General features: G+C 37.3%; 1 pseudogene; it reads right to left on the bottom strand.

Annotated features, from left to right (window-relative positions):
- Positions 1-11,462: 11,462 nt before the first annotated feature.
- LOC128563382 (dnaJ homolog subfamily B member 14-like) overlaps positions 11,463-17,966 on the bottom strand; it is an 86,358-nt pseudogene continuing 79,854 nt past the window's right edge.

Raw genomic sequence — 17,966 nt, 5'->3', positions numbered from 1 at the left:
ATGCCCAGCTATTTTTGTTGCAGTTTTGCTGGTGCTGGGTTTGAACACTCTATCCTCGGTATATGGGGCCAGCGCACTACTCACTGAGCCACAGGCACCGCTACTCTTTCATGTTCTTTTTTTTTTTATTATACATAGATGTTTAATACACATAAATGTCACACAATTTGAAGACTTTTGACAAGTGCATATACTGTGTACCCCTCATATCTCTTAATATATATGACATTTCTGTTACACCCAAAAGATTCTTTATGTTCTTCTCTGGTTAAACCCCTACTTTCCTACAAACTTGAAGGCAACCACTTCTCTGAATATTTTTTTTTTTTTGCCATAAATGATTTATTACTGGTCAAGAATGTTGCATAAATGGTATTTTACAGTATATATTATTTTGACTTCTTATGCTCAGCATAATGTTTCATTCTGTTGGTATATCAGTTATTTGTTCCATTTTATTTCTCTGTTGATAGACATTTGGGTAGTTTACAATTTTGGCTGTTAGGAATAAAATTTCTATAAACATTCTTGTATAAATGTTTTCATGGATGTAAGCTCTATTTTTGTTGGATGAATACCTAGAAGTAGAATTGCTAATTTATAGGGAAGGTGGTTGTGCTGTTTACACATTGACCGATAATATATGAGAATTGTGATTGCTCCATCTTTTCCCCAACATTTGGTGGTGTTAGTTTTTTGGTGGTGTTAGTTTTTTGGTGTTTTTTTTTTTTTTGCCATTCAATGGTCCTGTAGCTGTGTCTCATTGTAATTTCAGTTTCATGTTCTTAAACATTGAGAACAGGAGATAGTGTAAAGAAGAAATTTAGATGAAAATAAAATTTATCTGGAAAAAGCAAAAAGGAAGTGACAGAAAAAGGGATTTAAATCAGCAGTTTAGACAGAATTGGCAATTCAGAACAATATGGTCGTACTATACAGGACAAAAGTCATAGTCTTTCTTAAAGGAAAATGAAAATGACAACCAGTGTAAAACAAGAAAGAAAGTTGGGTATGGAGAATAAATGGAACTCTAACTTAAGAAAGATAGTATTTGCACAGAAAGTAAAAAACAAGTTGAAAAAAAGAAAACATGAAAGTTAAAATAAGGTGAATCAAATATTACAGTGAATCCAAAAATCTCATCACAGATTGAAAGCCTCACCACATTGTAGAGCAGCGGTTCTCAACCTGTGGGTCGCAATCCTTTTGGGTGTCTCCTGCATATCAGATATTTATATTATGATTCATAACAGTAGCAAAATTACTGTTATGCTATGAAGTAGCAATGAAAATAATTTTATGGTTGGGGTCACCACACAACATGAAGAAACTTATTAAAGGGTCACAGCATTAGGAAGGTTGAGAACTAGTGCTCTAGAGAATCTTAATGCAAACCCCCTGCATGCATCCTATTGATATTTTGGCATTTTAGGGCTAGGAATAATTTATTTTCAGAATAAAAAGTCAATGCCAGAGAATAATAGATTACTTAGAAAAAAATAGAAAACCAAACAAGCTTGAGATTTCTTTTGACAAAACACCAATGCCATAAAATTATCAGAGTTTTAAGTGGAAACTCTCACAACTCACTATTCTATACCCAGCTACATTAACTCTTCTGTACATGCATTTACAAAATTAAATAAAATTCCTGAAAGTAGTTTTTAGAATATAATTGTCTTGGCAGCAATTTGCATATTGTGCATAATCTATATTCTATATTTTTGAATAATTCAACAAATACCATGAATTTGAAGCCCAAAAAGGAAACCAAAGAAGAACACATTCTAATTTTTATATTACATAAAGGGAACTTGAATTATGCCTTTGCTTTTGGCTTTATAAATAGAAGTTCTACCATGAACTAAATATCTGCTGGTAGAACTTAAAGGAAGTAGAAGTCACTGCATCAGATCACACACTTGTTGGTGATATTATAGAGACACAGATCCTTAAAATTTTACTTAAAATAAGAAGTCTATTCAGCTTGGATGTCTACCTTAAAATACAAAGGGGAAATGTAATAAATTTGTAGGCTGTTAAAACTATGAAAGGGATAGCCGGGCATTGTGGCGGGCGCCTGTAGTCCCAGCTACTCTGGAGGCTGATGCAGGAGAATCACCTAAGCCCAGGAGTTGGAGGTTGCTGTGAGCTGTGTGACACCACGGCACTCTACCAAGGGCAATAAAGTGAAACTCTGTCTCTACAAAAAAAAAAAAAAAAAACTATGAAAGGGAGTAGAAATTTGAAACCATAATTTAGGTAATTCATGAATTAATACGTGAGGCCAGCAGTGTAACATGCCCAAAGGCTCCTAATGATTACAATCCATAAAATATAAAAACAATTGTTGAAATGTAAGTTGCTTGTAAAAAATTGTTTTCAAGGACATTTTTATATTTGACTGATAAGCAGAAAGGGATGCTTAGAGTTTAATATTTTTACCCAAGTCTTTATACTTGACAAAAGAGTACAATAGAATATTTTGTACATTTTCTCAGCTTAAAAATTTTTATAGCAAATCACAGAAACCAGACCTCAAAGCTGAATTGCAGATTGTGATTCTGTCTGCCCTCTGCAGCTGCAAAAAACAGCTATCCTTTGTTTTTATTTCCAATACCCCTTTTGCTAGAGAGGGCCCAGTCTTTAAAGCTAAACAATAGATCATCTACAAGCCCACATAAGACAATAACTTAATTCAATTCAGGTTGGGGGAGGCAGAGCAAGGGAGAGGAGAGGAGGCGAGGGAATTTGTGTGCTCACACTGAATGGACACTATGTCAGGGTATATGGGACAGTTTTTGTGTGTAGGACACATCTGCAAGAGAGGACTCTACCTGACAAATGCAAATATTGTATACTAGTTGTTTTTTTACTCACATTAACTGTAAATAAAAAAACAAAACCTAAACATTGGATTGCAGCAGACAGCACTGACTGGGGGTTAGCTGGACAGCTTCCTTTTCCTCGTCCAGATCACTTTTTCTTTGCTTTCCACTGTGCCAGGAGTGATGGGAATCTTCTGGTAGGGTCAGTCAATAGAGAGCTGCAGCAGACATTGGAGGAAGGAAAGGGAGGGAGGTAGAAATGTTTATTGATGAACTACTAACTTGTGGCTGCTGCATCTTTAAGAGTTACAATTTGTACCATGCAGCAGGCCTCTCTCTCTCTCTCTGCTTTCATAACTGTCCCCCTCCTCTTGTTCTGTCAGGCCTTCGGGGCAAAGGCCTTCCTGTTGCTAGCCTCAGAATTTTGCACTATCCCTGGTGGTTTCTATGCCCCTCCCTTATGCCTTTGTAAATAGTGCCTTTATCCTTTATTAAAGTTCACTTATATTAACCTTTGATAGTTCTGTTTCCTGTGAGGATTCTTGTGATAAATGGTATCTGGAGTGCATGCAGGAATCAAACCCTCAAAGATGGAATTATGGAATTGGGTTAGTTTAACATTTAATATGGCAGGAATCCTCTCCTTCCTGAGAGAATGGCTCAACAGTGATCCATGAAATGCAGTGATATTCAGAAGATCACCAGTGGTGGTTGAGGATGAAGTGAGGCTCAGGGCACAGCAATGGGAAATCCAGGGTCTGTGTCAATTAGGGTTTCTCAAGACAATTGTGGTATAAAGGTTGTAGTATGAACTGGTTTCTTCTGCAGGCCCTGGATATCAGCATAGGGGAAGGAGATATTGAAGCCAACAAGCACACACATGGAAAATAAACCTCCAGGGCAATTTGAAAGGGTCAATCTTTTCTTCGTAGAGCAGCTAAAGATGAAAACCAAGTCGTGGGACTGATGGTGAGGATTTAGAATTGTAACCCCACTTTGGTGCTGGATCCTCCAGGGCTCATCCCTACATCAAGCTGAGATGGGGAAGATGTAGGCCACTGCAGAAAGGAATGGAATGTTTGAGTACTCACACTCAATACCAGTAACTTTTGAACCCCTGTCTCCCTGGCCCCCATCTTCCTGGAAGTTCCTTTGCTGTGTTAGGGAGTCTCACACTCAGTGTTAGAAGAAAAGTCTTCCAGTGACAGCACCTCAGTGCTCTCAAGCTGAGGTGAATCTCCTCACATACCACCCCTAACTCCCCTCATTGCCTGTCTAGGCCCTTGAGTTAGTTCTCAGCATTGCACAGATGGGGTGGTACGTGCTTCTGGAGAACAGAGCTTGTATACTGAAGGAACTACAGGGTGTTGTCAATTTACATCAGCAGAAGTAGAAGAGAATGTTTAGGAGTGAATTCTGAGAATGTATAGTAGATTTTTTATTTTATGTTCCTCAGTATCCATTGTGAATATAGGCCCAACCTTTTCATACCGGAAGCAGGACACAGTTGCCCTTGACACTCGTTTTGTTCTCAAGCTCCTCTCAGTTCTTCAGTGTGATTGGTCCAGATATCTCTTCTATACAATCCTCTGCAGGTGATTACCTCCCTCTGGGACATATTGACTCCATCAGTCTGACTCACTCCTGTGACCATGACATCCCATATAGCCTGTGCAGATGTGCACAGTGACCATCTCTTAGTCATGGTGTGACCCGCTGGGATGTGCACCTCTTACTCTAAGCCCATCTGTTAGAGCTCCCCATGGGAAACCTGCTTGGGTAATGTCCTGGACACCAGTAAAGGCCTAAGCCCATCTCTCTCCTGCTCACCTCCTGGCTGTGCACACTGTCCCCGTGACCTTCCTATTGTCCCTAACTTGTTCCCCTCTTCCTTCATGGGCCTACAAGTCATAAACTTCTGTCATTTCATGTTTTCCATATTGTTTGTATTGCCCGCTCTTTGTCTCACTTGTTTGGTATCCCTGCCCGAACTTTTTATTTTTATTTTTTTACACTAAGAACAGACCTCTTTATTAATATATTGAGATAAACTACAGAGACTGAAAGACAAAAATACAATATAATTCATTCAGCGGAACATTCATTAAAAATGAAAAGCGTTCTCTTTGACCGAATTCTCACACAGAAAATTTATGTCTTTTATAACATTAAATATTTTACAAATTAGACATTTCATTTTTAAACCTACTTTATAATTCTGAATTCACTATAGACAAGTAAACTCTTCTTTACCAGTTTTACTTCATTTAGTTTATACAAGGCTTCCATTAAAATTTTATCACATATTGAAAGCTACCTGCAGCTATTCAAAATACAAAGGAAACTAAGTGGAAAATCCTATGCAGCAATCAAAAAACCAAACTAAAAGAAAACAAAGTATGTAATAAGCATGTCTTAGTACAAATAAATTTAAAAACATATAGGCCAAAAGCCTATATGCCTCTGTGCCCACCTTTCTGAGATGGTGCAGAGACAAAATTCTTAGCACAGTCAGGCTGAAACGAGGCTGAACCCTAAATAGGCCGATAAAGCCTGGGTACTTTGGAGGTAAAAGTCCAGTACTCAGAAACTGGCTATGGGGACTGGCACCTGCAGACACCTCACTGTAAGTCTTTTGGAATCTCCACACTGTGCTTTTTGTAAGATAAGGTCTCTAACTCCAGATGGTATGGACTTCAGAGGACGGGTAAACAAGCAGCCCACTCCCCTGCAGCTGGTACTTACCGGTTTGTGGGCATTTGGCTAACAGCATGTTTTTCTTTACTACTATATGTGGTATTATAGAAGTTTTAGAGGAATGTGTAGCAGTAACAGTTTTATCATAGACATGCGCACTAAGGGAAAGTTAATTTAGTTTTGCATTATAACCTTAAGGTCACTGTGTAATTTGAGATTAATAGTGTGTACGTGCAGGACGTGCAAGACCGGCTATAAAAACTGGTCAGAAATTAAAAAAAAAAGTTGCTATTTGCCATCAGAGCTTTTAGCCCTCTCTATCTCAAAACGTTTCACAAAGCAGGCCTAACCTCTAAGTCACTGACCACCCATTCAGCATTAACACAACAAAAACATCATTTATGTGTGCTTCCCCTCATTGGTATAGTCCTACAATTCAAAAGCAATACATTTTGAAACTAATGACTGAAACCCTCCAATGTCATGAAAAATCTCTATTATTTTAGTGGTGTACTTAAATGGCAAAGTAGAATATCAGATTGGAATGCGCAGAACCTGGTGCCAAAGTGAATGAGAATTACATTCATGCCAGGTGTCATCCGCTATGCAGTTACTAGACGTCTTGGCAACCAGTCATCGCAATTTTTAATAACTTATTAAACTAAGGCATTTTTAGAAATACTTCTTACCCGTGCATATTTCAAGATTTCTAGATATTGAAAGATAAAGTTAATATATATTTGAAATATAAGGCTTTCAATAGGAATCTACATTCAGTCATGAAAAAGATGAACAGAAAAAAATTCACACCAATGAAATTCAGTGAACTGATTTTCAAAGTTAAAAATAAAAATACCAATTGTTAATGGAAGCCCTGCTCTGTGCAAACACCGTGTGGTATATAGTAAACAATCACACAGTTGAGGTATTAGCTGGAAAAAAATATTATATATATACACCTATATATGGATTCATCCACAGGATATTCACAAATCTATTGGCCCCAACAGCAGCAGATAATCAAATTAAATGAAGAGGAATCACATATCAACAGGAAAGAGTTACACATAGGGAGTTTGCAAAATTGTGGTATATAATTCTTAATATAAGGAGTATGTTTTTAATTAATATTTTGGGGAAAAATGTTTCCATTCATATGAAAGTATTTAATACTAATGAAACAAAAAAGGAAGCCTAAATTCTAAGACTATGCCTGCCAGGTTATTAGAGGAATGTGCAAGAATTCCTTGAAAAGCCTCATTCTATCTATTTTTTCTTTATAATTGAAAAGAATTTAAGAACATTTTAGAAGTTACTGCCAGACTACTCTTTTTTCCACTGACTTATAGAGTATTTTATGGATTTTTACTAGGCAATAATCCAACATGGCCAAAAGACAAGGTTTTCAGCTATGTGGTGAAGGTTAAAACTCAGATTTACTATTCCATTTCATTAGTTTATCTGTTTAGATAAGAAAAAAATATGAACTTCCTTTCAGTTTACTTTGCTCAGTATGGAGATGGATAGTGATATGGGTAGTACTGAACCCAAGCTTTGAATGGGAATGGGGAAGCTAAGTAAAGGCACAAATTTTCTTCTTCTTTTTTTTTTTTTTTTTTTACAAATTTTCTTCTTTTAACCACTTGGTCCTCTGACATAAAACTTGTTTAACTGGAAAGATGGTTCATTTGTTCCTAACATCAAGAAATATTTCACTGTCTTAACACAGGTGAGAGATTTTTTTTTTTTTTATGAAATATGTTGGAATACATTAAATAACATTAGCATGTCACGTGTCTGTATTTTTTTAAATTACAAGTGGAAATTACAAGATTAATTATTTAGTAACTATTTTACATACTAGTATAAATGAAGCTTTAATAGAAAGAAAATTAAGCATAAAAATGCGATTAAAGTGAAAGGCCGGCATTCCACATTCCTGCTCCTGTGAACACCTGAGCTGACAGAAAAGCAGAGTAGTTGATTGCAATGGCATATATATGCCTTAAGGACATCACTTTTCTTCATGAAATCTTATTAAATCATAAATAGGCATGTAGTGATTATGAAACAAATACATACTTAAACATTCAAGTGTAATCTTTTTCCAACATGTATATTATTTTCACTTCCTCAATTGATACTAAATGGACGTTTTTCATTGCTGAGAATTCATTTTTCTTATTTCATCAAAATAAATTCTGAAACTTAGAAATGACTAAATGACTAGCACTTACCTATTCAGGAACTAAGAAATCAAAAGGAGAAAAGGTACTATTTCTTTTCCCCACAAACCCTCAGAAGGACAATAATGTTTGTATACATATATGTGTGTATATATATATATAAGAGATAAAAAATGTAAAGCATTAATAAATATAACTCTTCCAAACTTATACCAGTTAGACAAACTAGTAAAACAAAACTCAAAATACCAGTTAGAGAAACTAGTAAAACAAAACTCAAAAGACTGAGGATTTATAGGTGCTGATTAAAATGATGCAATGAAATTGCTACACTCATGTCGCTAAAAATAAGATAGAAAATATTGATATTTTTGTTAAAAAAGAGTTGTATACATGGACATTTTACATCCAAAGATATCTAGTCTTCTTACTTGGTAAAGTTAACCCAAAGTTCTTAGACATTTGTTAGTCCTTCACACCATGATTTAGGTGACATTAAGGACACGCTCTTTACTTAACATTTTTGTGTCTTGTGTGGTCAGGCACTCAACGAATTGCTTTCAACAGTTGTTTGCAAATTTTGTTTATTAATCATGATTTTCCTAGCATTTTATAAAATGTAACGGAATTCAGCAATGTAAATGACATATAATACTGTGCCAAAGTCACTTATGACTTTATGATATACACTTTATATTACTTTACTTGGTAACTAAGTTCACTGATCCTCTTAAAGGCGAAATTAAGGACAAAAAACCTAGGCAACAGAAAGGTAAGTTGGCATAATTATCAACCATAATAATGTAAATTTCCCATTAAAACTGGAAAAATGAATAGTGGAAATTTTCATTTAAATTTTTATGAAGTTTCTGATATATATGAACTTTCAAAATTTATTAGAATGCTATGCCTTTTTTAAAAAAAACTTGACTCTATGGGTTCAAGAAAAATTTAAAATTGGATTTTCTTTAAAGCACTGCTATTTTCTCTTAAAGGTCAGATTTCCGTAAACAAGTTGGTTAAGGTGTCCAGTTTTCCTAATACAGCATGTTGCTTAGTTTAACCTCCTAATTCAAGCAGGAATTTCTACTGATTTACCTGGAAAAGGGGTTCTAAGAGAGAACTTTTAAGAGATCATTTTAGCAGTTTTATTCAACAGATGGCATAAATTAACCAAATTCAGAGAAAACTCTTTAAACAGAAGGAAAAAGCCACTACCTAGCATTTTCTTGCTACCAAAAATCCACCAAAGATATGATCTTCTTCCATTAACTGAGTATGAAGTAAAATCAGTAAATATTACAATTTAAACACAGAAGACAAGAAATCAAAACTTTTACATCTGATACATAGGCACCAAAAACTTCAATTTCTAGCTTGTTTTTTCTAGTTTTATTATGGATTTAATTACAAGGAGCTTACTCCTATAGGATTCATAAAATTATCAATGATGAATAGATTTTTGACTCAGAATTTTTAAGGACGACTTGCTTTAAATCACTATTCTACCTGGTGCTGTACTTCTGTTTAGTGTTGCATGTGGCCAAACAGGTCATGCTCTGATCCAGTAAGTGTACTGTAATCTACTTACATGTTTAAAACCACAGGAGAGTGCAGGGAAAACCCTTGAAGAAATCGGTCCGGGCGAGTATTTTATGAGGAGGACCCCCCCCACCCCCGCAAATGAAGCAGCTTCAAAAATACACTACTGGGACTTGATCAAACTAAAAAGCTTCTGCACAGCCAAGAACACAGTAAGTAAAGCAAGCAAACAGCCCTCAGAATGGGAGAAGATATTTGCAGGTTATGTCTCCGACAAAGGTTTAATAACCACAATCCACAGAGAACTCAAACGCATTACCAAGAATAGAACAAGGGATCCCATCGCAGGCTGGGCAAGGGATTTGAAGAGAAACTTCTCTGAAGAAGACAGGCGCGCGGCCTTCGGACATATGAAAAAATGCTCATCATCTTTAATCATCAGAGAAATGCAAATCAAAACTACTTTGAGATACCATCTAACTCCAGTGAGACTAGACTATATCACCAAATCCCAAGACCAGAATTGTTGGCGCGGATGTAGAGAAAAGGGAACACTCTGCACTGCTGGCGGGAAATGTAAATTAATACATTCCTTTTGCAAAGATGTTTAGAGAACACTTAGAGATCTAAAAATAGATCTGCCATTCAATCCTGTAATCCCTCTACTAGGCATATACCCAGAAGACCAAAAATCACATCATAACAAAGGTATTCGTACCAGAATGTTTATTGCAGCCCAATTCATAATTGCTAAGTCATGGAAAAAGCCCAAGTACCCATCGATCCACGAATGGATTAATAAATTGTGGTATATGTACACCATGGAATATTATGCAGCCTTAAAGAAAGATGGAGACTTTACCTCTTTCATGTTTATGTGGATGGAGCTGGAACATATTCTTCTTAGTAAAGTATCTCAAGAATGGGAGAAAAAGTATCCAATGTACTCAGCCCTACTATGAAACTAATTTAGGGTTTTCACATGAGAGCTATAACCCAGTTACAAGCTATGAATAGGGGGAAGTGGGAAAGGGAGGGGAGGGAGGGAAGAGGTAGGTAGAGGGAAGGGGATTGGTGGGATTACATGAGCAGTGCATCTTACAAGGGTATATGTGAAACTTGGTAAACGGTCTGTGAAGCTAGTGAATGATGCCCCATGATCATATCAATGTACACAGCTATGATTTAATAAAAAAAAAAAAAAGGTTGACATAGGGTTAAAGGCACAAAACTGTATTTTAGTAATAATTCTTATTACTTACTTGTAAAAAAAATCCATTTACTTTTGGATCCTGCTTAAATGATGACTAACAAACTGCAATTTCTGTGGGGAGAAAAATAGGTGGTCCTCTATAAAGAATACATTTTAGCAGCCTTCAAAGAAATATACATGAACATTTGGGAGCCTTTTAATTACTGAAGTTGCAAATGGCATAACTGCACTTTACTGTTGAAGACTCTTTTAATTTAACATGTATAGCCATTCCCTCATTTTTCTCTTAAAATCTACCAGTATAGCTTTTCTTTTCTATGCATGTATATGTATAGCAATTCATAAAACTAAATAGTAAACTGATACTCTACACCAGTTCATTTATCTCAATATATATTTTGGAATATAATGACAATAATAAAAATATCAATTCCCTCTAAGCTGATAATGCTATAAGATTTTATATAAAGTTAAGTAGTTTTTTTTTATTTTTGAAAAAAGTTTCATGGTTTAAACTCCATGTATTTGACACTTTGACAAGAAAAATGTAATTGTGTCATGTAAAATTTATTCCATCAATTTAAACTGATGTAATAAATCTTTTTCTTCATGGAGCTAAACATTAAAGAATTTAAATAAAAAGGCAATAATCTTTATGTACACAAAATGATGATTCCATAAATATTTACACAACAAAGGAAACATGAAGAATCACTAAACCTGGAAATTGCTACAGGTGTGACAATCTTCTCTCCAGACATTTTTAGTTAGGAATCATATAAGCTTAAAAAATAAAAATAATTGCAGAAGCATAACTAAAATATTAATTCTAGTTTTCAATTCCTACTATTTAAAGGAGCCAGTGGGTCATAAACCATCCAAGATTTGGGAACTAACAGCTCAGATTAGTTTTTCATATCACATATTTTTCTTCATCTCTCATGATGATACTAAACTTACAGAAAAAACAAAAAAGGTATACATAAAAATTCCAGTTCATTCTCCATTATAAAGACTGGTCAGCCGCTCTAACTCCTTACAGTTGTCCATGCTCAAGGCGTTCGCCTTCCTTCGGAGAAGATCATCATGGTACACTTTTGCTGCATACTGCATACCTTGTTTTTTGTTGTCTTTCTTTCCATCAATTATTTCAAATATTAGTCACATGATCTTCTACTACACTCTTTTCTACCTTTTTTTATCTTAACAATTTTCTTTTTGTTCTTGTAAATTTATTTGCCTGTTCTTTTACTTCTATGCCATGTCTCCATTGCTATCTGTTCCTCTGACTTAAAGGGAATGTATCAATAGTTTTATTATTATTATTATTATTAAATCATAGCTGGGTACATTAATGAAATCATGGGGTACCATGCGCTGGTTTTATATACAATTTAAATATTTTCATCACACCAGTTAACATAGCCTTCCTGGCATTTTCTTAATTGTTGTGTAAACACATTTCTATTCTACATTTAGTAAGTTTCACATGTACCTTATAAGATGCACCATAGGTGTGGTCCCACCAATTACCCTCCCTCCACCCATCCCCCACCCTTCCCTCCCCTCCCTTTCTCTTTTCCCCTTTCCCCATATTCTTAGGCTATAATTGGATTATAGCTTTCATATGAAAGCTATAAATTAGTTTCATAGTAGGGATGAGTACATGGATACTTGAGCAATTGGATACTTTTACCTCCATTCTTGAGATACTTTGCTAAGAAGAATGTGTTCCAGCTCCATGCATGTGAACATGAAAAAGGTAAAGTCTTCATGTTTTTTTAAGGGAGCATAATATCCCATGGTGTACCTTCTGTAATAACATTCCTTTATATTCATTTTTAAAGTCCTTTTTGACATAATAAACAACACCCCAATTTTCTGTCCACATTTTAATGGTTGGCCCTGATCCAGATCTGGGATATAAGGAATAATGAGGATTAGAGACCATCATTTGGCTTAATAATGACATGAGGATCAATACAATAATGGGCATCAGCTGGATAAACATAGAAAAACCTCCATCTCTTCTTTCTTCCTCTCTTTCATGGCCACTATGTTGATGTTGATGTTGTTAATGGCTGTAACCAGCCCGTCCATTTGAAAATGAATGTACACTACCTGAAACAAATCCACCAGCAAAAAAATATATTAAACAAGTCTTCTGGAGTTCTATCAGCTTGACAACCTCTATGGAAATTAAATCTCCCATTGTTTTGGTGATTCTAAGCTTGTTCTTCATTGCCTGTGAGGTCGTATTGTTTTCATTGTTCTGGATTGCTTAAATCAGCATAAGCGTTTCCAATCTTTATTTTATTTATTTTTTTTTTTTTTGTAGAGACAGAGTCTCACTTTACCGCCCTCGGTAGAGTGCCATGATGTCACAGGACTCACAGCAACCTCCAGCTCTTGGGCTTCCGCGATTCTCCTGCCTCAGCCTCCCGAGCAGCTGGGACTACAGGCGCCCGCCACAACACCCGGCTATTTTTTGGTTGCAGTTTGGTCTGGGCTGGGTTTGAACCCACCACCCTCGGTATATGGGGCCGGCGCCCTAACTCACTGAGCCACAGGCGCCAAAAGAATTTGTTGCTCCAGGTGTATGGTTTTTGTCTGGATGAAACTTCAAATCAAGCTTTCTATAAGCTTTTTTAAAATCTACATCACCAGCATTTTCGTAACTCTAAGTACTTCATAGTTAACTTTTACATTTCTTTATGCTGAGAACTCCATCTATTTGGTCTTTAGTATAGCCTTTTCCACCTTCACCACTGCCAGTTGTGCTGTCCTTCGACCAATTAGGCTTGCTTTTATCATCACCTCCTGATGGTTTTCAGCAAGGAACGCTATTTCCAGCTGCGCTTCCATTTTTCATAATTGTTTCCAATAGCGCGCAGGCCTATGGCAGTGGGTAAAGCTTCTCGGCTTCTGCAGGAAGCGCAGGGCCTTCTGGCTGTGCCAAGGTTGGGGCCTCCCTGGCGATCTGGACACATTTCTTGGCCTCATCCCGGTTCTCCTCCGTGGCCTGCGGCTTCTTCCGTTTCCTCTGCAACAAGCGGCAGAAACGTCCTGGGGAAAGGAAAGGCCGCCTGGCTGGGACCTGGGGCGGCGATCGAGGTGGAGCTCAGGGAACCCTGGGGCTGCTCCGCCTCCTCACGGCGGCCTCCCTGCCCCCCGTCAGCCGCTTTCCTCCCGCCCCGGACTGCGCTCCCCTGCCGGTGTTGGAGCCCACCTAGGGGTCGGTCCGCGGCGACCCCCGGCTGGGGCTGGCAGAGGCGGCCCGGCTGCCGGTGGCGGGAGGACTTTGGTCGAGCCCGGGCACCAGACCTCCTGGCACGACTCTCCTGGACAGGACCGGGGAGAGCCCTGCCCTAACTTTTATCCTGGATAAGGCTCTCCTAGAGAGTGTAAGTTATTTTTTCTTTTCTTTTCTTTTTTTCTTATTTTCAAACTTTATTTCTGCAAAGTCAATCAACAAGTACTGGAAGGAAAAAGTGTAAAAGTTATTCTTTGCATATTTGGGGAGAGTGATTTTCTTGACAGGAATAAACTTAACACAAGGCAGAGCCACAAGGGCCTCTACAAATATAAATAAGTTTCCTGTGAGAGTCATGCTGGTTACAGTTTAGATAAGTAGGTGTTGGTCCTTTCACCCAGATAAAGATGTTCCCCATGAAAGGAACATTGTAAATGTCCCTGACTTAATCCCTCATAGCTGTAGCCAGGCAGGGCTAGAGCTTGTAGCCAATCTCCTGAGAGTCACAGGACTAAAGAAGAGAAGATTATAAAAGTTGTAAAGTGAAGAGGGATAAAACATAAGGCCATCAGTACAAATTTATTTACATGGGTGTACTCGCCCAGAATCTGGGATTTATTATGTAAGGTCAAGTGCTCCGGATAAACAACAGTAGTCAGTTAGACCTGCTGATTGAAACCTGGATTCAATGGTGGCTCCTGTAAATGAGTTCCAAGTAATAGAACTCCTCTTGTATTCTGTGACCAAAGGAGACCAAGGAGAAATGGAAATATTGTAAGAACTTATGTGCATATTCTCCACTCCCCTTTAACTATAACCCACAGCATAGGAGAGCCTGAGCAAAGCACCCTGCAGTCAACGCATCAAGAAAGACTTTACTATTATTCTTGAAAACTTCCATGATGTCCATGTCTGTAGGCCAGAGACAGTGCGGTGGTTGTAACACAAGAATAACTAACAGAACTGGAATTTGGTGACCAATGTGTGTTTTTTTCTGGGAATTAGTGTGTTTTAGAAAATCAATCGATTGGTGGGATTATACCTGTGGTGCATCTTACAAGGGTATATGTGAAACTTAGTAAATGTGGAATGTAAATGTCTTAGCACAATAACTAAGAAAATGCCAGGAAGGCTATGTTAACCAGTGTGATGAAAATGTATCAAACGATCTATGAAACCAGGGTATGGTGTCCCATGATCACATTAATGTAAACAGCTATGATTTAATAAAAAGAAAAAAAATCAATTTACCACATTACCAAAAGAAAGGAGGAAATCTAATTACCTCAATGGAGGTAGAAAAGACACTTGATAAAATTAAGTAATCATTCATGACAAAAATGCTCAGCAAATTAAAAAATAAAAATAAACTTTCTTAATCTGATAAAGAGTATCCTCAAAAATCCTTCAGCTAATTCATTCTTAATGGAAAACATTGAACACTTTCTTCCTGGAGTCAGAAACAGAAACACCACTTCAATTTGACCTTTTTTCTTCACACTTCCAGAAGGCATGAAAAATAAGTTAGAGGTGGGGGAAAGGAAACACAGAGAGAGGGAAGTAGGGAAGTGGCTTGGGTCTTGGTGTGTGCCACAACTTTTGGGGGCACGAGATGATAGTGAGAGGGACTTTGCCTAACAAATGCAATCAGTGTAAACTGGTTTCTTGTACCCTCAATGAATCCTTAACATTAAATAAAAAGAAAAAGAAGTTAGAGGTATTAATATTGAAAAAGGAAAAAATAATTGAAAGTGTTATTAATCACAAAGGACATAATTGTGTTCCCTGAGGAATCTGCAAGCAAAGTACAAGAATTAAGTGAATCCAAAAAACTTGTCTATATGTAGAATAGTTAAAAATTGTATTTCTAACTATCAATTATAAATACTTTAAAAATGAAATAAAAGACATAAAACTAGCATAAAACATCAAACATTCAGGTAAGATCTAACGAAAGATATAAAGATTTTTCATAATGAAAACAAAAAAGGAAAAATGCAGAGAGAAATTTCAGACTCTAAAGAATGTAGACATATAGGGTATTTATAAATTAGGTAAACATACTGAAAATTGTTACAATGTCATTTATTACTGGATTGAACTATGGAGTCAATGAAACCCAATCAAAAGCTCAAATCTTTGAAGGGAAGAACAGAGTTAATTTGTGGAAAGTGAAGGAAGAGAGTGAGATGGTAATCATACTACCAGATTTGAATAATTAAAGTTAAGATTTTTCATTTAATGTAGTGTGGTATTAATTCAAACAGTGTAGTATGAATTAAAGCAGTGTGGACTAATAGAACAGGACTCTAGAATTCAGTCCCCTCTCCACTCAATGTGTGATTTAATGATAAAACTTTCATGACAATTCAGTGGAGGAAACAAAAGTAAAATAATTGAACATCTGTAGGGAAAAAAACAACATCTTTTTCTAACATTGTACTGAACACACAAATAGAAACCTAAAATGGATCATAGAGCTAAATATAAAAGGTAAAATATAATACTTCCTAAAGAAATCATAAGATAATATCTTCATGACCTTGAGGTATATGAAGATACTCATCTCCATCACTCTGGGATTGGCCACTGGTGTCTTATTTAGTTCATTTGGAGAGATCGTGTTTTCTTGTATGTTCTAGATACTTGTGGTTGTCTGTTGGTATCTGGGTTTTGAAGAGTTAGGTATTAATTCTAATCTTTGCAGTCTGGGAATTTGTACCCATTCTTTGGTACCCATGGTTTTTGGTAGGCAGAGGGATTTGAGTGTTGCAATCTAAGTATTTGGTCAGTGAAGCCATGTCAGCACTAGGGAGCGCACTAAGACTAGTAACATCATGACTCCTACCACCTACTGGTGATACCGCCTTGGTGGACCTCGGTAAGGCAGGGAGAATTCCATGGATTACCATCTCACTCTCTTCCTTCACTTTCCACAAAATAAGAGACTCATTCTCCATGCTGGGGTGCCAGGAGTTGGGACAGCGATGATGCAAGCCCTTCCCACAGCCACCACTGCTCTGGTCACACCAGACTATGTAGCCTGGCTACTGCTGGTGTTTGTTCAAGGCTCAAGTGCTCTTTCGTCAGCAGGTAGTGAATCCTGCCAGGGCTGGGTCCTTCCCTTCAAGGAAGCATGTTTTCTTCTGGTCCAGGGTTAAGTCTAATAATGTCATCTAGGAGCTAACGTCTTCAACCAGGGACTTCAGTCATCTGTGTGGTACTTTATTTTATGGTGTGACAAAGTTCCCTGTACTCTTCCCTTTCCTTTTCCAAAGTGGAAAAGCTCTCCCTGAGCTGCACTTCCTGGAATTGAGGTATGGGTGATGTGAACACTCCCTTGGCCACCACAGCTGGTTTTTCAGCTATGCATACCCCAGGTCCACTGGATCGAAGCTGAGAACAGCACTAAGACTTGCCTAAGGACCACAGTCCTTGTGGCCTCAGTATCTTTTACATTTTTTCCTGGCCTCAGGCCACTTTCTTGAGCTGGTGATGGAGCTAGCTGGAGCTCAGGTTCCCACTGCAGGGGTGAAAGATTCCCTTCTGGGGCTCGTCTGCATGCTCCCTTCATGGGTGCCAGCAGAATTCTGCCCTGTGTTGTTTCCCTGTGACAGGGTGGCCCTGCATTCCATTACGCAGTCCTATAGTTCTCTGTCCTCCTTTCTCCAAGCACATAGATTCTCTCACCACACAGTGCTGGCCTGACACCTCTGGAGGCAGGGGCCATGTTGTGAGGTTTTGTGGCCCAAGAAAATCATTTTTCTTACCTTCTTAAGTGATTTTTTACATGTTATGATGGTAAAAGTAGGTACTGTGATTGTTTGTCTGATGTTTGGTTCTTATAAAGGCGTTTTCCTGTGTGCATAGTTGTTCAATTTGGTGTTCTTGCAGAGGGACAATCCCTGGAGGGTTCTATTTGGCCATCTTGCTCCACCTCTCACTATGCCAAGATTTTTACACAAGACATACCTACATAAACACACACAATAACCAATTATAGACTGTAGCTTATCAAAATTTAAAACTTTATTAAACAAACTCCATTATAAGGAGAGAGTTAAAAGACAAGCCACACGTGAGAGGTGATCATGGGGATACATCTAAAAAGAAGGACCTAATCTCCTATTATACCTTTATACTCAGATAAATATATATACAACTATATCTATTCACATGTATGACGTAAATAAACTGCAAATTTTATTTCATATTTCATTATTAGAATTTTTTTTTTTCGTTTAGGG

The sequence above is a fragment of the Nycticebus coucang genome, chromosome 13 (assembly GCF_027406575.1).
Source record: "Nycticebus coucang isolate mNycCou1 chromosome 13, mNycCou1.pri, whole genome shotgun sequence".
Taxonomy (NCBI): domain Eukaryota; kingdom Metazoa; phylum Chordata; class Mammalia; order Primates; family Lorisidae; genus Nycticebus; species Nycticebus coucang.
The sequence above is the reverse complement of the archived record's forward strand: the minus strand, read 5'-3'. Positions and strand labels throughout refer to the sequence as shown.